Source organism: Protopterus annectens, chromosome 10.part0, assembly GCF_019279795.1.
Source record: "Protopterus annectens isolate FY-2018-M chromosome 10.part0, PAN1.0, whole genome shotgun sequence".
Taxonomy (NCBI): domain Eukaryota; kingdom Metazoa; phylum Chordata; order Ceratodontiformes; family Protopteridae; genus Protopterus; species Protopterus annectens.
The window spans coordinates 354,922,950-354,949,008 of record NC_056744.1 but is presented as its reverse complement, the minus strand read 5'-3'; the positions used below and the strand labels follow the sequence as shown (position 1 = coordinate 354,949,008).

Sequence of the window (26,059 nt, the reverse complement as noted above, 5' to 3'; positions counted from 1 at the left end):
TTAAATGCCTTTGCTACTTACTTGACAGATGCACATGCTGCAAAGAAAGCTTAAGCAATGCATTTTGTTAAATCTTTCAGAAACAAGGACTGCACTGATGTAAGGTTTACTGCAAACTGTTTTGTCTAGCTTGGGCAGCACTGTGGCACAAGTTTAGTTCTTTTAATTCTGAAGTGTAGGTGTTAATACACAAACAAAACACACACATGCTTTGATTGACATTCGCATTTGTAAACATCCAAAACACACACCACATTATGTTAAAAATGCAAACGTCTATCTGCTCACACACATGCACTGAGAAACTACTTTGGTGTATGCAAAACTAAAATAAAAGCAAAAAAAAAAAAAAAAAAAAAGAAGTTATAACCGTAACATATCTCGGTTATCAGTTGGGAGGGTGGCCTAATGGTTAAGGTGTTTGTCTTACAAACACAAGGTGCAGGGTTCGAGTCTCACAAAGGATAATTGGCTAGGCTTAAAATGGCTCACAAGGGCAGTTAGCTTAGTACTAATCTATGAACCTATGAACCTATGCTGGGTTTTCCCATGGCAGCCCTCTGAAACAATATTAAATCTAAACATGTTAAGACAGGTTGTGAAAAGTATAGGGTGACAGATAAGTACACCTACAAACCAGCTTATAGCCCAAAAGCAAGGCCAATCAAGAGCAAATCACTAAAACAGTGCCAGTTTGGAGGGGGCATGCACGGAGGGATGGTTGAATCGGATGGAAGGCAACCTGAAACCATTGTTACTGTTCTGCAAAAAAAACAGTACAACCAAATGAAGCTCTTGACCTAGAGTGAACATCCAGTTCGACAAGGGTAGGAGTGCCAGACCACGTAGCTGCTGCACAAATATCAAACACCTGGAGGAAAAGGTAGCAAAAGTAGCCATGGCTCTAGCAGAATGAGCTTCAGGCTTTGTAGGAAAGGGCAGGGTATTCCCTTCAAGAGAGTACACAAAGGACTTACAGTTGGAGAACCATCTGGACAGGCCTCCCAGCCTCAGCTTAGAAATGGAAACAGTTGGTCAGATTCTCCAACACTTTTGGTCCTATCCAAACAGAACCCTCAGCTGTTTATAAACTTCCAAACAATAAAGCAAATATTCCCCTCATTACTGAAGTTTGGATTGAAAACTGTTAGAGTAAATGGATCAATTCAAAGTGTATTCCAAAGCGACCATGGGCAGAAAGAAGAGATTTGTCCTAAAGTCAACTACTATATAAAAAAAAAAAAAAAAAAAAAAATTCAAGTATGAACGTACAGAGGATAGTGCCTAAAGCTTAGATACCCTTCTGGCAGAAGTAACAGCTACCAGGAAATCTCTCTTCCATGACAACAATTTTAAGGAAACAGTAGCTGAAGGCTCAAAGGGAGGTCTAAGCAAGCACTTACAGCATCAGAGGAAGGTCCCAAGGAGGTGCTGTCATTATACATGTGGGTGTGAATGACCAGAGATGTACCTCCCAGGACTACATGAAAAGAGAGACTTGGAGGAGCTTTCAGATTATGTAGCCCAGGTGAGTATGACCCTAGCCCTGAGCAGCATCCTACCATCACCCATAATGATGCCACACTACAAGCAGAAATGTATTGATTTCAACAATTGGCTAAGTTTCTGGTGTCATTCTAAGGGAATCCAGTATTTGTCTTCCTGGGATGACATGACTGACAGACCTTGATGCTTTGCCAGAGATGGCCTGCATCTGTCATCCCTGGGCTTCCGGATACTGGCCAAGGCTCTTGCTACCCCTATAGTGCCTTTTTAGGCAGTATTCCAAAGACCAAATTACTACCATAACAGCTCCAAACAAATGCAATCTGAGGGTCATGCTGCTCAATGCTAGAAGTCCAAGTCTCAAAATGCAATCACTCTAAGCACTCCTTAAAATGGAGAACATAGACATTTGTGCCGTAACAGAGACCTGGTTCAAGGCAGCAGAGAGCACCCCTGCACTACCAGGCTACAACTCATTTCACACCTTTCGGCCCCAGAACTTGGACCAAAGCTCCAAAGGTGGTGGTGTTTCCATATTCATAAAGGATGCGCACACCTCCAGACTAGTAGGCCAACATAACGCATCCGAGATACTTCAGGTCCAGCTAACACTGGTATTCCTAAGCACCCTGGAGAATATTAGGGCCCAACCTAACACTCTCATACTGGGCGATTTCAACTACCCCTCCATTAACTGGGAAAACTACTCGTATAGAATATAGATCTGCTCTGAGTTAGTGCAGAATGGCATAAAATACACTGAACCGACTGATATTGCAAATATTCTGGAAGACAGGTTTAGTGCAAACTTCACCTCCATCTCACCCCCTAAAGGGCCTATAACCATACCAGAAGAATGTAGAGCCCCGGCAATCACTGACACACAGGTTAGAACAGCCCTATCCAAAGCCAAAATTACAGCTTCAGTGGGAACAGACGGTCTTACACGAGCTCCAAAATGAACTAACCCCTCACCTAAACACACTGTTCAAACTCAGCCTCTCTACAGGCTACATACCCATAGAGTGGTGCACAGCAACAGTTATCCCGCTCCACAAAGGTGCAGCCACAACGGCCACAACGGACCCCAGGAACTATCGCCCTATAAGCCTGACGAGCCTGGTCTGCAAGGCTATGGAGCGCATCAACATGGAATTCATTAACAGAGACATTGGGAACCTTCAAACATTGGATCCTACCCAGTTTGGCTTTAAGGGCAGATCATGCCTCCTAAACCTGCTGGACTTCTTTGAGACAGTTACCAAAGCTTTAGACGAGGGAAAGAAGGTCCACACAGCCTACCTAGACCTTGCAAAGGCTTTCTACACCATTCCCCATTCTGGTATTCTAGACAAGCTCACCAGCTTGAACATAAACCCCTACATCAAGAGATGGGTTGCCAATTATCTCACGGATAGAACCCACACGGTGAGAGTTGCAGGCTTTAGGTCAGACTCAAAACTAGTTACAAGTGGCATCCCCCAGGGCTCAGTCCTGGGACCCCTCCTGTTTGGTACATACTTCTCAGAGGTACAGGCAAGCACAGGAGGACTATGGCTGATCAAATTCGCAGACAACTGCAAATTGGGGGGCCATAATTGACTCTCCAGCTGCTACAGACATCCTCCAGAAGGGTCTCACCAAGATGTATACCTGGTGTCAAAATCATGGCCTCAAGCCAAATGCCAAAAAGTGCATAGTTATCCCCTCTGGAAAAAATAAAGTACCCGTGAACTACCACATAGGTGGTAGTCCCCTAAATACAGAAAATGTAATAAGGGATCTGGGGACCCAAGTAGATAGTAATCTCTCCTTTGATAATCATATTACCAAGGTGGTTAGAAAATCCTATGTGGCCCACCTAATCACAAAAGGGTTCGCATCCAGAACAAAAAATGTTACTGTGCCCCTCTACTCATCAGACCCATCATACAGTACAACACCCCCATTTGGGATGTACCTTACAAGACACCTGCAACAGCTAGAAAGACCACAGAAGTCCAAGAGGATTACTGGCCTCAAACAGATGCCCTATGCAGTCCGACTGAAAAAACTCCAGCTGTACTTGGTTACATACCGCTTATTCAGAGGTGATCTCTGCCTGACATACAAGGCCATGTCCAACCCAGAATTGATGGACATGCTCCACTTAAAAAAAAAAAAAAAAAAAAAAAAAAATCAAATCCCCAAGAGCCACATGCTCTAGGATCTAAATCTCACCACAATGATAAATAGGACATGCTGGATGAATAGATTCCTGCCCCAGAGACTCCCCCATGCCCTGGAACAGGATTCCAATCTACATTAGGCAGAGCCCCTCACTAACACTCCAAGAGAAACCTTGATGAGTGGATGGGAAACAGAAGGATCACTGCAGTGGCTCTGCTGGACAGAAGCACAAGGAGCTAATGGCTCTGCTGGACAGAGGCACAGGGGAACTAATCTAAGGGGCGAAAGCAAACGCATTCTGGCTAGGCTTATAGATTTCCTCGGGCAGATTGCCTAGTACTTGCCTATGAACTTATGTACCAACACACTTGTCCGTTTATTGGAATCCATTAATACCAATGCCCTGGACAAGCTCATTCTTACCCCCACTAGAGGTAGCAACATCCCTGACCTGGCCATTACTAACATGGGCGACCATTGCGCTACACCAATAATCAACTCCTCACTTGTTGATCAGATCAGACCACAAACTAATTACCTTGGAAATCCACCCCCCCGCAAAGGTAACCACCATGAAAAACTTCTCCAAAGCTAACTTTGGGCTCCTAAAACCAGAGGTGGCTAACTTCACGGCACCCATGCAAATGAATATCAGTTGCACGACCGCCGAATCATACACCAATGCACTGTACGAACATGTACACAAATGCATGGATCTCGCCATACCCAATAGAACCAAGATGCTCTCCTCCAAAAAAAAGGAAGCCAATATGGTGGTCCCCTGACAAACTCTACAAGAGGAGGAAACTGATGTGGAATAAGGTGAAGTCCCAAGACTGGAAAAACTCCCTTATGAGCCTCAACAAAAAGTTGAGATCCCGCATCAAATCTTCTAAAGCTAGCTATGAAAATAAAATTGCAGCAGATAGTAAAGACAAAGTACAGTTTTGTACCTACCATAAATGTAGATGTTCGAGGATTCCATTGCTGCAGTCCTTACTATTGGGTATAGTCCGCGTCCAGTCGGCCCGAATACCAGAGTATAAGGCTGACGTCGGTCATGTCGCCTTAGACTGACGTCAGTACGTCAGGGTACTAATGCGCATGACCGACGTCATATCCTCAGTCTTTTCTTGCCCCAGATGTCAGAAGACCCTAAAAAGACAAGGCCCAAAATACCTGCACCAAAAACATGTACAATATATACAAGAATATATACAAAAATATAAGCATGTAAACTCACCTACATAACCACCCCTAAACACAGAGGGGAAGGAGGGAGGGTAAATTGGACTGCAGCAATGGAATCCTCGAACATCTACATTTATGGTAGGTACAAAACTGTACTATGTTCTTCGTTTTCCATTGCTGCAGTCCTTACTATTGGGTAGAATCCCAAAGCAGAGGTAAGGGAGGCTGGCAAATCATAAAGAAGGAGGAGCTGACAACATGCCTTGCAAAACAGCTGTGGCAAAACCAGCCCTAGACTTAGAGTAGATAGGAAGGTGATAATGCTTAGAGAAAGTATGCACAGAACTCCAAGTAGCTGCTTCCAAAATATCCTTAGTTGCCACCCCCCTTAGAAATGCTGTTGAAGTGGCAGTAGCCCTAGTGGAATGAGGCCTAATCCCAGCTGGAATCTCCTTGCCATGATGGGAATAACAAAATGCAATGCAAAAGCCAATCCACCTAGAAATAGTTTGTTTTGACACAGGCTTGCCCTGTGAACTCAAAGCAAAAGAAACAAACAACTGCTGAGACTGCCTAAAATCCTTAGTCCTGCTTAAATAATAACGCAATTGCCTGTGGACATCTAAAGTGTGCAAAATCTTTTCCCCTTTATTTTGAGGGTCTGCATAAAACGTAGGCAAATGAATAGTTTGGTTTAAAGCCACACTAGAAACCACCTTAGGCATAAAGGAAGGATTAGTGCGTAATGATACCCTATCCTTATGGAAAATCAAAAGGGCTCTACTGCCATAAGGGCCTGCAACTCAGACACCCTCCTTGCAGAAGTAATAGCCAACAGAAAAGCAGTCTTCCATGACAAGTATTTCAATTCAGCAGTAGCTGCAGGCTCAAAAGGTTGTAGAGTAAGTTTTTCCAACACATAATTGAGATCCCAAGCAGGAGTAGGAGCTCTACGTGGGGGTCTCATATTCTTTGCCCCTCTAAGAAACTGCTTGAACAAAGGATGCGAAAACAAAGGTGGGTCACAATCATAGTGAGCTGAAATTGCTGCAGCATGAATCTTAATAGAAGAGAAGGACAACCCTTTGTCCAATAACTCGGTAAGATATTGAAGAGCCACACTCAAATTAGGCTCAGAAATCTCCAAATTCTTTGCTGTACTCCAAAATAAAAATCTCTTCCATTTTGCTGCGTACACTCTCCTTGTACTAGGTCGTCTAGCTTCCATAATCACATTTAAAACTTGTTGAGGAAGTTGAGACCTGCTGTGTTTCAACACAGAATATGCCAGGCTGTTAGATGAAGAGAGTGAAGCTTGACATTGAGCAGATGACCGTCCTGCTGAGATAACAGATGAGGAATCAGAGGTAAAGGCCATGGAGGCTTCTTTACCAGACTCCGTAGTAGTGGGTACCAGTGTTGCAGAGGCCAATCTGGAGCTATCAAAATCATCCTTGGCCTGTCTTGTCTGACCTTTAATAGTACCTTTGGAAGAAGAGGCAGAGGTGGAAAGGCATACACATGAAGGTTTTCCCAACTGAAAGACAGAGCATCCACTTTCCAAGCTGTGTGATGAAACCCCTTTGTGCAATACTTTGGCAGCTGGTGGTTTAGTGGAGAAGCGAACAGATCTATGTCTGGAGTTCCCCAAGACACTGTCAATTTCTGAAATACATGAAGATCCAGTTTCCACTCGTGGGGATCCATGATTTGTCTGCTTAACACATCTGCTAAGGAGTTCTGTGCTCCTGGCAGAAACCTTGCCTGAAGAGTTAGTTGCAAGCTTAGCGCAGTCTCCCATAAAATCATTGCTTGCCTGCATAGAGGATAAGAATGTGTTCCCCTTGCTTGTTGATGTACCACATGACAGTTGTGTTGTCTGTTAGAATCAACACCTGTCCTGGAAGAAGTAACTCCTTGAAAGCCAGTAATGCGAACTGGACTGCTAACATCTCCTTCATGTTGATATGTAGATGCTGTAGTCTGGCAGGCCACTTGTCTTGTATCCACTTTCCATTTAGATGAGCTCCCCAAGCAATGTCCGAGGCATCTGTCGTTAAAATCTGACTCGCCTCTGGCCGGGTCACAGAGAGTCCCTTGTTTAGGTGACATTCCTGAGCCCACCACAAAAATTCTCTTTGAAGGCAAGGTATTATGTGAATGACAGTGTCTAAATCCTGGCAGTGCTGTGTCCATACATTTTTGAGATACCATTGTAACTTCCTCATATGCAGTTTGGCATTGGGAAGCACCAGAATACAAGATGCCATGAACCCTAATGCTTGAAGGACTGTCCCTGCAGTCAGCACGGACTGATGAGATAGTTGATGGAAGTAAAGTGATAGACTCATTTGTTTGTCCGGGGTTAAAAGGCCATCTGGGCTGCTGTATTCAGTCTCACACCCAGAAAGCACATGTCTTGAGAGGGTACTAGACTGGACTTTATTTCGTTCACAGAATACCCTAGGCATCTTAGCACTGCTATAACATATTCCAGATGCTGTAGAAGGTCTTCCTTTTCTTGAGCCAGAATCAGGCAGTCGTCTAAGTAAGGATAGATTTGAATTCCTTGTAGCCTGAAGTAAGCTATCACTGGAGCCAGAACCTTTGTGAATACTCTGGGCGCAGTAGATAAGCCAAAGGGCAATGCAGAGAACTGATAATGAGAATCTCCAGCTCGAAACCGCAGATACTTCCTGCAACTTAGCCTGATAGGCACATGAAGGTAAGCTTCCTTGAGATCTAAAGTTACCATCCAGTGATCTTTGCCCAGCAGAGGTAAAAGCTGTTGTAACGTCAACATCTTGAACTTGGAAATGTCCAGATAAGTGTTGAGGAGAGATAAATCCAAAATTGGTCTCCACGTGTTCCCCTTCTTTGGTACTAGGAACATGCGGGAATAAAATCCTAGGCCCCTTTCTGATACAGGGACTGGCTGAATGGCCCCCATTTGGAGTAACTGAGAAACTTGCTTGTGAGCCTCTTTTCGTTGTGGAGGAGGAACGTCTGGCATGCCTTTGAAAGGGGGCATTGTATGGAAATAAAACCTGTAACCGTGGTGAATGATGTCCAACACCCATCTGTCTTGAGTAATTAAATCCCAATTTTCTTTGAAAAGAGACAGTCGTCCTCCCAAAGGAGCTGCCAGACGAGAATCTACTGGCAGCTGAAAAGGCAGGTCATTGGGTCTGTTTACGAAAGGACTGACCCCTGCCCTCACCAGAAGTCTGAGCAGGTGAACTCCCTGTTCTAGGCCTAAAAGAACCTTGAGCCCTGCCCCTACCACGTCTAGACCTACCCCTAGACTGGGAGTCATAGGCAGGATATGTCCACCCCTTAGCAGGCCAATTTCTACTAAACTTCGGTGGCTGTACCTGCAAAAAATCCTTAACAGTTTGCATAGACTTAGCTTTGTCCTCCATTTTCTTTAAAACTGCTTCCACAGGCGAACCAAACAACACATCAGACTGTAAAGGTGCATCCAAAATCCTTGTCTTAACATGCTCAGCCAAATTCTGATCCCTCAACCAGGCATGCCTGCGAAGAACAGAACTAGTGGCAGCCACCCTCGAGGAGGCCTGCACAGCATCAAAGCCACATTGCAAAGAATGCTTGCCCACTTGTTCAGACACATAAACCAAATCCAGCAACTCTTTACACTCAATACCTTCCGCCAAAGCATCCACCTTAGATTTCAATTGTGAAAGGAGATAATTTTGATATTTCAGCATGTGAAACTGACAATTCAACGCTCTCATGGCTAGAGTGGAAGAAGTATACAGTTTCTTACCCCACCTATCCAAAGCCCTCGCCTCTTTGTCAGTGGGAACAGGATTTTTAACCACAGAGGCTTTAACACCTTTAGGCCCCTGAGAAACAGTTTCTGGGTCCGCCCTAGGACTCTTAAACAAATACTTATGAGCTTCGGGCACCCTATAGTACCTATCAGGTTTAACAGGAGCAGGAGGCAAAGAATCAGGGTTCAGGGAAGCCTCTGCAAAACATCTTCCACCACAGTCAACACAGGAGGTATAGCTAAGGGCCTATGCTGGGGTAAAACAAGAATTCCCTAAGCCTCTTCCTGGAATCAGAGTAATCCTGGCCTTCCCATTTAAAGTGCTCCCTCATGGAATGCAGAGTCTCTGAAAATGAAAAATCCTCAGGAGGAGAAGCCAAGGAGTGGCATCATCCACATCAGAATCAGAATAAGGAGGATACTCCTGCAAATCTTCCCTAGAAGACTCAGAAGCCTCTGAACCCTGTTCAAAACTGGCAAACTCTGGTTCCACCCTAGGCCTCTTATCAGGAGGGCCCATAGAACCTCTAATCATAGTAATCAAATCTTCTGCCATTTTAAGCATATGTTTCTTAGGTACAGAACCGAAAAGCTAGGAGAAGCCCCACTGAAGCTGAACTTGGCCTACCTCTAAAAGAAGCTTTAGCAACAGAAGGAGAGGCTCTAACTACTTTGGGAAGAGAGGGAAGAATAGGTACCTGAGAAGCCCCTCAGCCTGGCCTGCCTCCTGAGATGGTACATCCTGTAACAGTAAAGTTTCTGCCGGAGACTCCATAGAAACTCCTGGCAAAACCTCTGGCTCCACTGAGCCTCCTAAAGAACCGACGTCCGGGACTGCCGGTTCTTCAACCCTAGGCTTCGCTGTTTTGTCCTTGCGCTTCTTGGGCGAAGCGGCCGGAGCATCCGGCGGCATTTTATAATTGCAACGTTTCCCAAACACTAACCTGGCACAGTCTAACCTCCTCTTAATAGTGCGTTTGTTAAACCTAGCACAAGAGCGGCAACCAACAACGTCGTGCTCAGGCCCTAAACAAGGTATACACAAAGTATGGAAATCCTTATGCGGTATCTGTTTCCCACAAGAAATACAGTTATTCACTTTTTCTGACATCCGGTTAAATACTGAGGCAAGAAAAACCAAAATGTTCTAACGGGTACTTAGCCAACTCTGATTCAGTCTGAAACTCCGGTTTCGGAAATATCTCAGAACGCCAACCTGCACTCGCAAAACTGCTTCTGCATCGGACCATGCGGCAAAAAAGACTGAGGATATGACGTCGGTCATGCGCATTAGTACCCTGACGTACTGACGTCAGTCTAAGGCGACATGACCGACGTCAGCCTTATACTCTGGTATTCGGGCCGACTGGACGCGGACTATACCCAATAGTAAGGACTGCAGCAATGGAAAACGAAGAACATCCACAAGGCCTTCTATAGTTATGTAAAGAATCTCCATGGCAATACCCAGATTTGCTCTGAGCTACTGCATAATGGTACCTCCTATAGAGAGCCAACAGATATTGCCAATATACTGGTCGACAGATTCAGCGCCAACTTTACCCCTCTCCCCCAAGGGACAAGTCACAATACTAGTAGATTGCCAGGTACCCAGTATTACTGCTGCACAGGTTAAAACAGCATTATACAAGGCCAAGAATACAGCTTCTATGGGACCCGACAATATCCCTGGTTGTGGTCTACATGAACTACAGAGTGAACTGGCACCTCACCTGTGTGCCCTGTTCAATCACAGCCTCACCTCAGGATTTGTCCCTACTGAATGGCACACTGCTACAGTCATCCCTCTCCATAAAGGAGGAGCGACTACAGACCCAGGGAACTATCATCCCATTAGCCTGATGAGTCTGATATGCAAAGCTATGGAATGCATCATCATGGACCTAATAAACACAGATATATATATAGGGAATCTCCAAACTCTGGATCCCACACAGTTTGGTTTTGTGAATGGTAGATCATGCCTGCTCAACTTCTATGAGTCAGTCACCAGAGCTGTGGATGAAGGCAAGGTGGTTCATACAGCTTGCCTTGATCTGGCAAAGGCCCTTGATGCCATTCCCCACTCAGGAATCATAGAAAACTCACTAAGCTAGACATCAACACCTATATCACTAGGTGGATTGCAAACTCCACAGTGCGAAAGTAGCGGACTCCATGTCAGACTGCCGACGAGTTGAGTCACACAGGGTTCGGTCCTGGGTCCTCTCCTGTCTGGTATCTACTTCTGAAGTCCAGGCCAACACGAAGGGGCGCTGGCTAACAAAGTTCGCAGAGGATTGCAAGTCGGGAGCTGCTATTAACTCCCAGAGTGATGTTGACATCCTAATGAAAGGCCTCAATGAGACCAACGACTGGTGTCAGAACCATGGGCTTAAGCTCAATGCCAAAAAATGTGTAGTCATCCCCTTTGTGAAAAACCCGGTTCCCATGAATTACCACATCGATGGTAGCCCACTGAACACAGAAGGCATTATAAGAGATCTGGGAACACAGGTTGACAGCAACCTCTCTTTTGACCACCACATTGCCACTGTGGTCAGACAGCCCTTCTGTGTGGCACATCTCATTACTAAGGGTTTTGCATCCAGCAAGAAAGAGGTCATTGTCTCCCTCTACTCTTCCCTCATTAGGCCAATCATTGAGCACAATGGCCCATTTGGCAAGTACCTCACTAGACACCTGCAACAACTGGAGATGCTGCAAAAGTACCTCACAAAGAGGATCCTAGGCTTTAAACATGTGTCCTATATGGACAGACAAACTCCAACTAGTCTCGGTCTCATATCACCTACATAGAGGCGATCTCTGCTTGACTTACAAAGCCATGTCTGACTCAGCTCTGTTAGAAATGCTACATCTAAAGAAATCCCAATCTCTCCACACCACACGCTCCAGAGACCTCAACCTCATTACCACAATCAACAGAACAAGCTGGAGGGACAGGTTCATAACCCAGAGACTGCCCATGCTATGGAATAGACTTCCCATACATGTCAAGCAGAGCACCTCACTGGCCCTTTCAAAAGGGATCTTGATGAGTGGATGGGAAATAGAAACTTCACCCAGGGATCACTGCAGTGGCCTTACTTGACAGGCACTGGGAACTAAAGCTGGGTGGCACGATGCCAGGGTAATCCTATGGGCTAGGCTTGTAAAGGCCCCAGGGTCATTTAGCCTAGTACACACCTATGAACTTACAAAATAGGTAGATGCAACAAAAACATGCCAGTCCAGAAGGGTTCAGATAGTTTAAGAGCTGCAAAAGGCATATTATCTCTGAAAATATGGAAACTGGAAATGGCAGTCGTTGTACCTTTACGATGGAGTAACTCAGACCAGAATGTAAGAGATCATCCAAGAATTCCAAGAGAACATTCAAAGGAGAAGAAGAAGAAGGGGAAAAAAAAAAAAAGGGTCCATGCATTTGGAGGAGGCCCAAAAGGGGAAGTACTTCCCCTTACTAATATAAACCTTCCTGGAAGGTTTTAGGGATGACAAAGGATAAGAGTAACTGTCAGAGCTTGGGATTTCTGGCCATCACCCCAGAGAAACCATGCAGGCAGTTTGAGGAAACAGAGGTTCAGAAATTATATCCTTGTCGATGGGAAATTAGACCTGGGAGCGGACGCAGCAACCAGGGACGGTGATGCAGATGAGGTCAAAGAAAGAAAGAGTAACCAAACTTGTTGGGGTCAGAACAGGGCAATGAGGATAAGCATCACTGTAATAGGCTGTCTCCTAAAGAAACTTGATAAATCAAAAAGTGTCGATGAGTAGGACTGGGGGCCAAGCATACAGAAGAACATCCCTTGGTGACAGTCTCTTTGGAGGGATTGGGGGCAACAGCTGCTATACTTCATTTTGGAAAGGAGGAAAAAATATCAAGGAAAAGAGTGATCCAAAGGATGAAAACTTGAGTCTCTATATTTTGGTTCAAGGAGCACTCATGAGGCAGAAGGATGTTCTTGTTTAAACTCTGTGACGTCCATGCCCTGGCCCAGCAATTACAAAGCCTCAATCCTCACCACTAACACCAGTGAGGGGCGTCTCATGTAGGAGGAAAGGATAACAAATACACACAGTAAAGTGCAATTTCCCTTAAGAGCACACAGAGATAAGTCAGTCCGGGTCTGGTCGCTCCCTTGCTCTCCAGGTCCCCAATAAGACTCCCCACTGGCACAGCTAAAACCTCCAGAACCTTCTCTGTCCAACCAGTGCATTGTGTTCCTGCTCAAGTAGCTGACACACACACACACACACACACACACACACACACACACACACACACACACAGACACACACAGTTTATACAACCACACAGACACTCCTGGGGAAGGCTGGCACAGGTTCTCCAGCTGTGCCCCCCTTTTTCCCCCAGACTACACGTTAGTACCAGCTGCCACCACCCACTAATACTTATTGGCTACTCAAAGGCCCTTAAAAGGGTGTCCAATTATTACTGTGCAATATTATTATCCAATTGGTAGTATAGCCCAGGACTAAAGCGATTGAAGTGGCTTTGTACAATTTACCAAAGGCATGCAAGTACTCTAAAGAGCTTAAATTATCTCTACAAAAACAGCCACAGTTGAAAGGGTTTAAAAATATTTAATAACAAATAGTTAAAATACAAGACAATACTTTTTACTACACAGTGCTAGTCAAGAGTTCAGAGATCACAGAGAAATACTTAAATAATTCAGTAGTACAGTTCTGACACCACAGAAAACAGTCTAATCTTTCTAATTTCTAGCTATTTTTAAGAGAAAACACAAGTCTAAGATAAACTTACATATAGAGCAAGGAAGTGCTGGTGAGTTGGATGGTAAAGACAAAAATGGTTAATGCTCTCTGATTCTCTCGATTTTTAAAATCACATTCCTGGTTCACATTACATCATTCTTCAAACTTCCCTGGGTTTCCAAGGCTAACAGAAATATTTATATTCTTCACCTCTGGGCAGAAACCAGAGCAATAAAGGACATTTATGCATGCAAATTCTGGCCATTAACTCTGGCCTTAAAACAACAGGCAGGATGCCTCACTACTTACTGACTTAGAGTTTTAAAATCAAAGGGTCACAACATGCTTTCCTTGGTCAGTAGAGTCCACTGTTACATTTTTTTTCCAGTTCCACATGTATCACTTTTTACCATTTAAGACAACAAGCCTGTGGGTTACATTAATATTTACAGATGACAGAATTATCTCCAGACTTCTATCTGGCTAGGCTGGCAGCCTTCATCTATCTTCACCCACTCTTCACACTTTCCGCCAGAATGTTGTTTAAACTTTCCGCCAGAATGTTAGGTTTTCCTGGGTATGTACAATGAGATCAGAAACTGTTGAAAGGACATTGTCCACTACCAAGCCCTCATGGCCTCTGGACATATGGTATGGCATCCTTTCTATCCCCTTGGAAGCACGGGGATCAGAACAACAACAAATCATAGGAAGTGTTGTCCATTTGGAAAGCAATCATACTCTTACAGAGAAGATCCTGAGAGGCTTGTAAATCTAGGAGAACCGCCCTCATCTACAAGACATTGATGTGACGTCTGGCCTCAAACCTTGAGCAGGTCCCCTGGACTGTCTTCCCTTCAAAATGCTGCCCCCATAAGATCTTGCCTGTATTCTTTAGGTTGAACAAGTCTTGATGACCGCGGACACCTGGTCCTTCAGTGTTGCCCTGTTATCAAGAACAATGTCAGGATCATGACTGCAGGAAACAAACTCCAAACGATTTCCTCCATCGATCAAAGGACCACTGGCTGGAGAGTTGCTGGTGTGTGCTAGTGCTGCCTCTGTCAAGGGGTGCCAGCACTACTACTGTCTTGGGTAAGTCACTTTAAAAAAAAAAAAAAAAAAAAAACAAAAAACAAATCCTCTAAGTGAAGGACCAAATCCTAGCAGTCTAAGGGCTGAAAAGTCTGGCAAACTCTGAAATATTGTGTCTGAGACATCCAGTTACATTTCTCTCCTTTCTTTAAATACCCTCCCCAGCAACGTCCTCCCTTAGCAGTAACAAGTACATAGCAAACAATGAAGCCACTATTCACTTGGGAGGTACATCACAGCCCAGTCAATAGGAGCCTGACAAATTTAATCCCATCACCATAAACTGGAGTAAACACTCCAGAGATAAAAAAAAAAAAGAGGCAAACTACTTACAATACAGGATAAACCACAGTGCACTTTCATGCATGAAAACAAGGATTTCATGATAAGCAGTTCCAAAAGGCTGCTGGGAGATCAAGAAGAACCAGGAACATCCATATTGTTAGACTTAAGGGAGGAGGAGTATAACTATCTAGCAGAGTATTGCTCTAGTCTAAATACTCCTAATTTCTGCCGGCTTCTTTTGACTTTTGTATTTCTCCTAATTTCTGATCGTTCCTTTTGACTACAGGACTAGTTCATAATTTGCTTACCAATCCTTCTGTTCTCAGGTCTCAAATTGCTTTTGTAGACTTTTTTTTATTTTGCATGCATTCCCTGGTCTACATCTGATTACACTGTATTATTTGGTCATCCCCTCCCCACCTGTGTTATTGACCTTCCCCCTCTAACTTGTACGAGTTTTTTTAATCTCTGGGAGCCATCTTTAAATTTCTCTAAGCAGCTGCAGTCCCTGGTGTTGTGAGCTCCCATGTAAGCACTCAAATTTTCGCTTTCTCTTAAATTGTTTTTCTGACAATGTAAACCTTTATTTTAGCCTTTTTACTGCTATATCTGACAATGTAAACATTTATCAAATTGACTATCATCGTATGTTATAGCGATAGTGGCTAGAACTGTGTTTTTCTGTGTACTGCATGCTATTGTTTCACATACTACTAAGACCAAGGCCATGTATGTACGAGCAGAGTTACTTGGCTGCAGGTGGTTTTACAGTTAGTGTTTCCATTTTTATTCAGCAGTCAATTTAAATATTTTAGCTGTTTTTATACAAACTGGAATTATTAGTTATCTGTGTTTATCTGAAATCTGTCTACTGATTGTAGCGGAGGTATAACTGAACTATTATTAGAATGTTATTGCTAATTAATTCTGCTGCCTAGTGATCGCTATACAACTTGAATGGCACTATTAGGTTTGTTACACTGAGGTTTGTCCAACTCCTTTACTACAATTTCTTCCTTCTCTAATTTTACTTTAGTGCCTGTACATGTCACTTCATAGTGGGTTCGGTCTGTTCCCCTCCCCATACTTGAGTGCGCTAACACTCCAAAAATATAAACTTAAGAAAACTTTTGGACTACTAGTTTATCACCTCCACAGCCTCTCTACTTCTATCCAGGTGCTTACAATGGCTATTTTCAACTAAAGTCCATTGAATTTTGTATTTTAATCCTTTCAGTACTACTAGCTATTGCTTTTCCTCTATTTCCTATGAGCTCTACCCATCAAACATAACCCTCTTATATAAACACAAAGTACTACCCGTCATACCCTCTATCTCCTCTCAAACTCCCCCTCCACATTAGCCTTTATCAACCTCCTGCTAGATCATTATCTCCCCCTCTCTTTCTGGCGACATCCACACCAATCCCAGGCCCACCAACCCCCCTTCCATCTCATCTCTCCCTCCATCATCCCCTCGGCACCCCCAAGAGCATTCGCATTACCACAATTAAGGCCCAAAGTCTCGGTCATAAAATTTCTAACCTACATGCCTGGCTTGCCCACAACCAGTCAGACATAGCTGCCATCTCAGAAACTTGGCTGAAACCACACACAACAATGAAATCCTGCCACCTGGCTACCATATGATTTTTAACAATAGGCCTAACAAAAAAGGAGGTGGAGTAGCCATAATCTACTCTTCCACGTAACAACGTTACCCCATACAATATCCCCACTCCAAAATTTGCCAACTCTGAATTAAGCATAGCTCTCTTAAAATTGAACAAACAAGTCCATAGGCACAGCTGCTCTTTACATCCCTCCAGGTAACAACAACCCAATACTAGAAGATATTCTCTCATGGTTCTCCTCCAACAAAATGAAACCTTCATCCTAGGCAACGTAAACAACATTAACTGGGCCACCATTGACTCTCAATCCCCTACCCAAACAATCAACCTCTTTAAAACTTCACCCAGCTAATAAACTCCCCCACCAGGCCAAACAAAGATACAACCTCCGGCTTCATCATTGACTGGATCTTAGGGTCTCATCCAAATCTAATCTCAAATTTAGGAAGCCTTCCTAACCCCCTCAGTGATCCTCTGCCAGCCTTTGCTGACCAGTAACCCTCCCCCTTTCATAAACATCAACACTACATTCATACCCAAAATCTGTCTAACTTCAACCCACAATCATTGCCAGACTTCCTAAAACTAGCTGACTGGACACCCTTTAAGAACTCTGTCCCTTGACAACAGTATCAACTACTTTAATGAAACTTTTCTGTACCTAATCAATAACCTTGCTCCTCTCAGGACCAAAAGAGTTAAAGCTATAATTTCTCCCTGGCTATCTAAGGAAACTAAACAGATCATGCTCCTAAGAGACAAAAAGTGGAAAGACCAAAGAAATTAGCGAACTAATACCCTACTAGAATTTAAAAAACTTTGCAATTCCATAAAAAAACTAATAACCAGGGACCGCAAAACATATTACTCTAAGCTTCAATATGAACATACTAACAACCCTAGAAAATTCTCGAATACCATCTCCTCCGTCCTTCACCCTAGCAGTAAAGACAACCCCATACCCAAACTAACTGCTCTGATCAAGAAACAGCCTCTATTCAACACCGTCTTTGTGGAATATATAGCCAAGCTTACTGACAGCTTCCCCCCAATATTCCCCCATACCCTCCCCTCTGATTTCAAAACACATACTCCTCCCCTTCAACCTCAATCCTGTGCCCACACACACACACACAAAAAAAACTTCTCCTCTGATGGAAACCATGCTCCAATGCACCACATCATTTACCTGCATCCTTCCTCAAACTGTCAACAGCATAGCCTTCCCCATCTCCATCATAATAAACAGGTCCATTCAAGAATCTTATGTTCCCTCACTTTGGAGACCAACATTCATCATCCCACTCTATAAAGGTGGTAAAAAACACTGATATCACTAATTTTCATCCTACTGACATACTTTCCCCACTCTCAAAAGTCCTGGAAAAATGTATTCATTCACAACTGATGCCTTATCTAAATACAAAACAACCTCCTAACCCCCACACAACATGGATTCCATCCTGGCCACAGTACCATCACTGCACTCCCCTCCTTCCTCTAGTCCATTAACCAAGCTTGTGACTCCGGCAAAATCATATCAACCCTGTTCCAAGACCTTTCCAAAGCTTTTGACAGTCTCCCACCCTATACTCCTATCACAAGTCTCCTTCCTCAAACTCTCCCCTTCCATCATAGCTTGGTTCACCAGCTACCTCTCCAAAAGACAACAAGCTGCTAAATGGAAACATTCCACCTCTTCCTACCTATACACCCCTATTGGGGTACCCCAATGTTCTGTCCTTGGCCCCTTTTTAATATATTCAACAACAACTTTCACCACTCGTCTCCAATTCTACACTAATGCAGTATGCAGACGATTCAACAATCATCTGCTCAGATTACAACACTTCCAATACTCTGCAGATACCTCGGTCAGCTTTCTCAAATATAACTCACTGTTAATGACTCAGACTGTACAGTTAAAAGACTTTATTATTATTATTGTAGAATGTATATTTTTTTTTTCTTTTTTTTTTTTTTTTTTACTGCAGAACGCTGCATAAGCTGCATGACTTCTTTGCTTTGTATGTGTATATGCCAATATGTTAGTCATTGCTACTGGAGCTTTTCTCCCCGGGCCTCCACTGAAAACGTAATGTTTTTAGGCCTAGTGGACTTCCCCGATCACCAAACTGAAATAAATCTATTGCTGATTAGGGTGGTTGCTTGACACCATGAGGTCATTAATGAGGACAGTCAATCTAGAACAACAAGGATCTATCCTACACACCTGATATTGGACCTGAATAAAGCTGCACACAGACCAGCCTCTCAGTTAGCCTTACAATAAAGAGGAGTGTGACACAGGAGAGAATTCTCCAAGAAAGGTTTGCATCCAAAGAGTTTCCTCAGGAATGTGGTAATCAAAGTCTCTCCTAATAACTATACACTCACCTGTCTCAATGGACAAGAGTCCACAGCACAAGTCGTTGAATACATATCTAAAACAATATTCATATCTGTCTAGTACAACCTATGAAACTAACAACCACTGGGGCACTTTTAAGCCTAGCCATGTATCCCAAATCTCAGACAACTTCTGATACCTTTGGTGGGAGTAAAGCAGGGACCCGGAAGATGAACCATTTATAGGTTGCCTGTGTCCACAGTAACAGTTGCCAAACCAGGGAAAAAATTCCTGTTCCCCATCCAATTGTTCAAGTTACACTTGAACTGGGTTAGGGAGGAACTTTGCTTCACATGGATGGGGAGCCTGTTCCAGAGATGGGACAGTCTCTCCAGCAGGTCCTATTTAAAGCACAAGTAAGACTCAAGTCTTTGGAACAAGTACATCTGCCACGGTTTAGTGGATATGCAGGAGGTCCACAGTGGGGTCCTAGGATGCCTCGTATGCCAGGCATAAATCTGTACTCAACAGCCTGTAGTAGACAGAATGCAGGAATAGGGCCTTGAGGCGGTCTGCATAAGACATGCCCATTTACACCATTTATTCTTTTAGTGTGGAACCTCTGTGGTACATACCACAGGGGCACTATACTCAATGATGGGTCTGAGGAATGGTAAAAACAGTGGAACAATAACCTCCTTGGACCTAGATGACATACCTTTGCTTATCAGATGCATAGCATAGAACAATTTTCACTAGTACAGACATGTGATGGTCAAAGGCTAGATTACTGTCTACATGTGTCCCAAGTCCCTAATTGTTGGGTTGATTCTTTGGAGATGGGTTGTCAATATAATCGTTACCAGGGCTGGCAGACTTCCAAAAGGATATTATCAAGCAATTCTTGGCATCTAGTTTTAGTCTATGGGTCTGACAAAACTTACTGGTCTGTGTCAGGCTTTCTTGGAGAAAGTTAATGGCCGTGGGGGATTCTATGACTGCACCCAACTTGCAGTTGTTTGCAAATTTGGTCAGCCAGAGGCCCTTAATATCGGCCTTGACTTCAGAGAAGTAGTTGTCAAAAAAGCAGTAGTCCCAGGACAAATCTCAGAGGGACTCTGTTGGTGACTGGCCAATTTGTAGAGGCGGACTCCCTAATTCAAACTTCCTGGGTCCTGTCTGTAAGCCAGCTGGCTATCCATGGAGTGACATAAGGCTTTCTATCTAACCTCCTGAGTTTCTCAACAATGTTTGAGTAGGGTATTACGCCATATGCCTTGGCCATGTCAAGGCAGGCAGTGTGAACCATTTTGCCCTTGTCCATTGCTTTGATGACCTTCTCAAAGAAGTTCATCAGGTTGAGTAAGCATGACTTGTCACTGATAAAACCAGATAGGAAACCTACAGATACTGGACCCAACCCAATGTTACTAATGATAATTTCCATAATTCTTTCAAGATTCTGTAATTCCCAAGATCTGTAGTTGGCCCACATTTGTACAGAGGGATGACAGCTCTCCATTCATGAGGCACGAAGCCTGTTTGGAGGTTATAGTTAAATGATTCCAGACGGAACACGCTACTTGGAAGGCAGCCTGAGATACTGTCAGGCTGCAATGATCCAGTTTCCTAGTGACAGTAGGGGGAGGTATATTTGATATTTCCTGAAGAGAGGCTGGGGGAGGAGCACTGTCAGAGCTGAATTTGTCTGCCAGTGGGTTTGTTACATCATCTCGCTCAGAACAGGTGGCTCCATTAGTAATGAGTTCTGCACAAGATTGTGTACTGCCTCTGAAGTTACGAACATAACTACAGAATGCCTTGCAGTTGTCTTTGGTAGACTTTGTCCTCCAAGTCGTGTTTTACTTTGATAGGAGAGGTTTTATCCTGCTGGGTGCTGCACCTCCGAAGTTTTGTCATGATCTTCTTCCTGGTGTTATACAGCCTACTGATGTCATTCCACCAGGGTGGCCTACGTTTGAGGTACTGTACTTATTCCTGGTGGGTACAGCTGCCTCTTTGCAGCTATTAACATACTTGTATAGAATTTCTGTGAACATTCAGCATAGGCAGCAGTGTTCTCAGGATTTAGGGGGCTTAAAATGTTGTTAAGTTATCACTTAATAGTAGGAAGATAGCCAAAGAGTAGTTCCTGAACTTTCCAAGGTTAGCTGGGGTTCCAGGTTTTAATTTACTTCAGACCATTTTGTGGCCTGACCTTAAAAGTGGGCATTACACTAGGGGTATGCAACACTCTCCCTTATTTTAGTGAGAACCAGATTCAGTAAGTTTGCACACATTATTAGAGTACTGACAATCTGGTGCAGGGAGTCAGTTTACAAAATCCAGGAATCGCTGTGCCTGCACATTTGGTGTCTAATAGGATTCCCACTTGATAGTGCAGTAATTAAAGTCAACCATGACTAGTATCAGGTTGAATGGGTAGTGTTTCCAGTAAGCCTAAATAAATGTTATGCATTTTCCTGGGTCACAGAGGGGGACATGCAGCTTGCAAATAAGTGGTACAGAATTTTGCCTAGAGAGATTTGAACACAGGAATGCTCAAGTGCATAGTCATAAAATTGAGACACCTCCACATTTAATCTATGCATGTGAAGTAGTTGGTCTAAATGTGTGGAAGGCATTACAGCCTTGAACTGCTTGGGGGGGATGCTCTCTGCAACTGTAAACTAGGTCTCAATGACTTCACAGGTGTCAGCACTCTTGGGTGAGGACAGCTTATAGGGAGAGGAGTTTTTTGTTTAGACTACTAGCAATCAGCAATAACACTTTCAGATTTTCTTGGTTTTGATCTGCTATGTCAGAAGTATTTTTTTTGGATTTCCCTAAAACACGCACTATGGGAAGGACAATGTTTTATGATCTAATATGCGAAAGCCTAGAGGAGAGAGGGGTGCAGACCATCCCTAGCAAAGCAGCAAGGTCTGTTGACTCATCTCTTTCCATGCTAACAAATAATGTACCCCCTTAAAATAACACCAGAAACTAAACCAATTATTAAAGTCAGTCATCTTCTGCTTGTATTATGGCATCTTAGAAGGCACCACGTACCAGCCGGGCACATGTTCTGAGAGCTCCATGTCGTCTCTCCTTATATGTCTAGGGAGTTGTGTCTCAGTTCATTTACACCCACATGAACTATGACCGATTTATATTGGTAGTTGTGGTCCAATTACCTGAACATGTGTGTAATATGGCAGACCCTGCCTCCTGATAAGTGAGTGAAAGTGACTTTCTTCCTCAGCCTGTTGATTGGGAGACTAGAGTGTTTCAAATGAGCAGAATGTTGGGTTGTGTGGTAGCATGCCTTATGGGCTTAAAAGCAGAGGCTCCATGATGTGGCTGTGTGCGCCGATGTGTGTGTAACTTTGAAAGAGTACATTCAGGGCTGCCGATGGTCTTTGTTATGTGCACTTTGTCTAGGAGATCTTTGGGGTTTAAGAAGGTTACATTTAAGTGTCTCAGCCTATGAGGGTCTGTGTGCTTGCTCTGAATGGTGTGTGATGGGTGCAGCATGTGGACTGCTGACAACCTGATTGACACTAGAAACGTTATGAGAGCGCTTTGCCTCCGGTGACATTATGCAAATACTTTTCTTATAAATTCAAAAAAAGAACAACAGGTACCACAAAGCAATAAGGCTCAGGAAAACAGGACCCGGAAGCAGAGTTGAAAATAAGTAATTAGCCTCTTTAAAATACAAAGGCTGCTCGATCTTGTGTCAAACTTTTATTGTAGAAACATAAAACTTGACCAAAATCCACCAAGCGCTTTCACTCGGGTAAATCAGAGCTTTATCAAGGAAGTAGTGAGTCTGTGATTTACTACATTAAATAGCTTCCATTAAATCACATGACTATTTAAACAATTGTATTATATTTACCTTTTACAAAAATAAAAATATTTAAAAAAAACAAATATTTTAAACTGTAGTATTGAATGCGGTTTCTTTAAATTGTAAAACTGTATGCCATCCTTGTGTAAAATAACTTTTACAAAGGGCTTATCCCATAAAATCTGATGTCTCCATAAGCTCCATAATGCGTATCATTTAAAACCAAAAATATAAAGGTCCTTGGTAAAAAGTATTAACATAATTAACACACTACCCTACAGTCTAAAATAAAGTCTAAAATAATAACCCAAGACTTTCTGTTTAACAAGTCTTTGGTTTAAATAAACCAAAAAATATTCAATAAAAAATCTCTAATCAATCTATAATTTGATGAGTGAAAATAGCCTGCACAATCCTCTTTCCTATAGGTGGGCATGCCTCAGTTTTAAAACACTACTAATATTGAGACTGTCATTCGAGCCAGGAAACCTGTTGGAATCTAATTTAAGTTGCCAAAATAACTCTCGATATTCCAACTTGGTTTCCCAGCTACCCCCACGAATGTCCAGTGTAATCTGTTCTAAAATTACAAATTTTATAATCATGTCTTTACAAACCAAGGAGTGCTTGTAAAAAGCATAGCTCTCCTTACAGTTAGTGATGTCATTGAAGTGCTCATATACCCTTCTCCTAAAAACTCTCTCTGTCTTGCCTACATAAAAACTGTGGCAGGTCATATAACACCCAATATATACTACCCCTTTCACCCCACAATTAAAATACCTGGTAGAGGTGTATCTAAACTTCCTAGACGGAAGGTATAAGGAAGTTTGATTTAACATGGCATGACATTGCTTGCAATTCCCACATGCATGGGTGCCAAGTTTCCTCCTAACCGTGTCAAATTTATTCTCTTGCTTACCCTCTAGGAGTTCCTTTAAATTCATATCCCTTTTCCTAACAAAATGTGGAGTTAGTGGGGTGTGGGCTTTAATATCTTCGTGCAACCTAAGAATAGGCCAGAATTTACATACAATTTGTTCGATTTTGTCCGAGTTACTAGAGAAGGTGTGTACAAAACTGTTTTTTGGATGAAAACAGTCTACCTGTTGGATATGGGACAATTCAGTAAATCCAGAGCCCAATAAAGGAGCATATTTAACATCTCTGTTTTGAGTCACTTCTAATACTAAACTCTCTATTAAACTTTCAGGGTAATCTTTTTCCATAAAGAGTTTCTTCAAAGTCCTGATTTCTTCTTTAAAAATGTCCAGAGTACTAGACATTCGTAAAGCCCGGATTAATTGTCCCTTTACTATCCCCTTTTTTTGATATAAGGGATGTCCACTATGATAATTAAGATAGGCATTAGAAAAGGTATGTATGTTTGACAAAGCATTGATTAACGTAATCTTTAAACAAGGTGACGTCCAAATAGTTCAACCGATCTTTGTTGATCTTATGAGTGAACCTCAAAAATGGTGTTGTGTTGTTAATGTAATCAAGAAAATCTATAAGGCTCTTCTCATCCGCTTTCCATAAAATACAGATGTCATCTAGAAATCTCCGGTAGTATATTATATGTCCTGGTACCATGAACTTGCAAAGATAAAGTTCTTTTCCCAATGGTATAAGACAAGGTTGGCATAGAGGGAGGCACAAGAGGCCCCCATTGCCACTCCTTTTTTCTGAAGATAAAATTTGCCGTTAAAATGCATAAAGTTGTTTTCTAGTACCAGCTCCATGAGTTCTAAAAGAAGATTTGTTGTTCCAGAACTCAGTCCTGATTCAGTGCTCAAATAATACCCAAATCACTCTAAACCGGTCTGGTGTGGAATACTCGGAAACAGGTCGATGACATCTACTGTGACCATAATTATTTTTGAATGAAAAAAAGCTTGATCAATCCCTTTTAGGAACTCCCAAGAATCCTTACAAATATGCTTTATTTTAGCTATTTGTTGTTTCAAAGAAAAATCAATAAATTTTGCCAAGGGTTCCGTAACACTTCCTTCCCCAGAAACAATTGGTCTAAATTTAGGTGGGTCTATTGACTTGTGTGTCTTGGGGATCCAAAATATTTGGGCTATCGTGGGCTTTTTAACAAATAAATATAGTTATAAAGTTGTTCGTTGATCACATTTTGTAATAAATGGTCTTGTAACAGGTAGTTTATTTTAGCATATGCTATGTAAATCTAATTTTTTGAGACTAAATCATGCTGTTCAGGGTCCTGAAGCATGTCGTGTATAAATGCTTCATAGTCAATAGTCAATAGTGTACATAAGAACTGTTCCCCCTCCTTTATCCTGCTTCATAACCCTACATCCCTCCTTTCAAGTGCTTGATTAATGCCAATTGGTCTTCAGGTATATTATTTGGCAACTTAGTATAATTTTGTTGTTAAAGCTTCCTAATATCATTCTCCACAAGCTCCTCAAATATTTTTAATGAGGGGTGGATAGGGGGGTTGAAGGTACTCTTCCTAGTAAGGGTTTTGAAAGAATTCTCCTGTCCTTTGAAAAATAAATTTAAGTTCAGTTGTCTCAAAAACATTTTTAAATCTATCAGGGTGTTAACCACAAAGGAGGGCCTTAGGGGAACAAAATGAAAACCCTTAGAGAATAAATCAAAATAGTTCTCAGTGAGTTCCAAGTCAGTGTAATTAAAAATAGTGAAATTGTTCCTCCTAAATATTATTTGTTTTTCATTATACTGGTCAGGGGTTGTCAAAGCATTCACTTCAGATTGTTCGTTCAATTCGGGGGGGGGGGTAATCAAATACTTTTCTTACATACTGTAATACTTCTGTTACATACTATATCACTTTGAGAACTGGCTGGTTGCCAGTAAACATGAGGCAATTTACACACTGCCTTAGGATGCCCATATCCACCAAAATAAAACAGCTAAAACATAGCAAGAAAGCTCATATCCGTTGCAACAGGCCCTTTTCAGCTATTACATACTTGCAGTGAGAGTATGGAGTAAAGAAAGCAGTACCGGATTTGCATGTCTGGGGACTACTGTGCTTCTCACTGCATAAACTAGGTGCCCTGTGTGCAACTAGGATTGGTAAAATTTCAGGTGTGCTTTTTCAGGAAGACTGTCAACTTGAAGCCCCTGCAACTATACAGGGAACTGCCAAACACTTGAGTAGAAACTACTAGAGTAGACCCTGTTTAAATATGGAGGACGTATTTAGGGAGATATGAAGTTAGATTAGATGACAGCTAATTATGCAGTACTTACTGAAATTAATTAGCTTTGTCAAGAATGAGGACTAGTGGGGATTCACCTTAATGGCTACTACCTGCCTACTTACTAGTGCTGGTCTCACCACAGCTTCCCATTACTGAGATACAGTGCCCCACTTGCTTCTTTCCTCAACAGAAGCACTGGTGGTATAG

General features: G+C 42.7%; 1 protein-coding gene across 5 annotated transcripts in view; it reads right to left on the bottom strand.

Annotated features, from left to right (window-relative positions):
- Window positions 1-26,059, bottom strand: part of FAM20B (FAM20B glycosaminoglycan xylosylkinase) — a 381,708-nt gene that overhangs the window by 213,346 nt on the left and 142,303 nt on the right. The window lies entirely within an intron of this gene.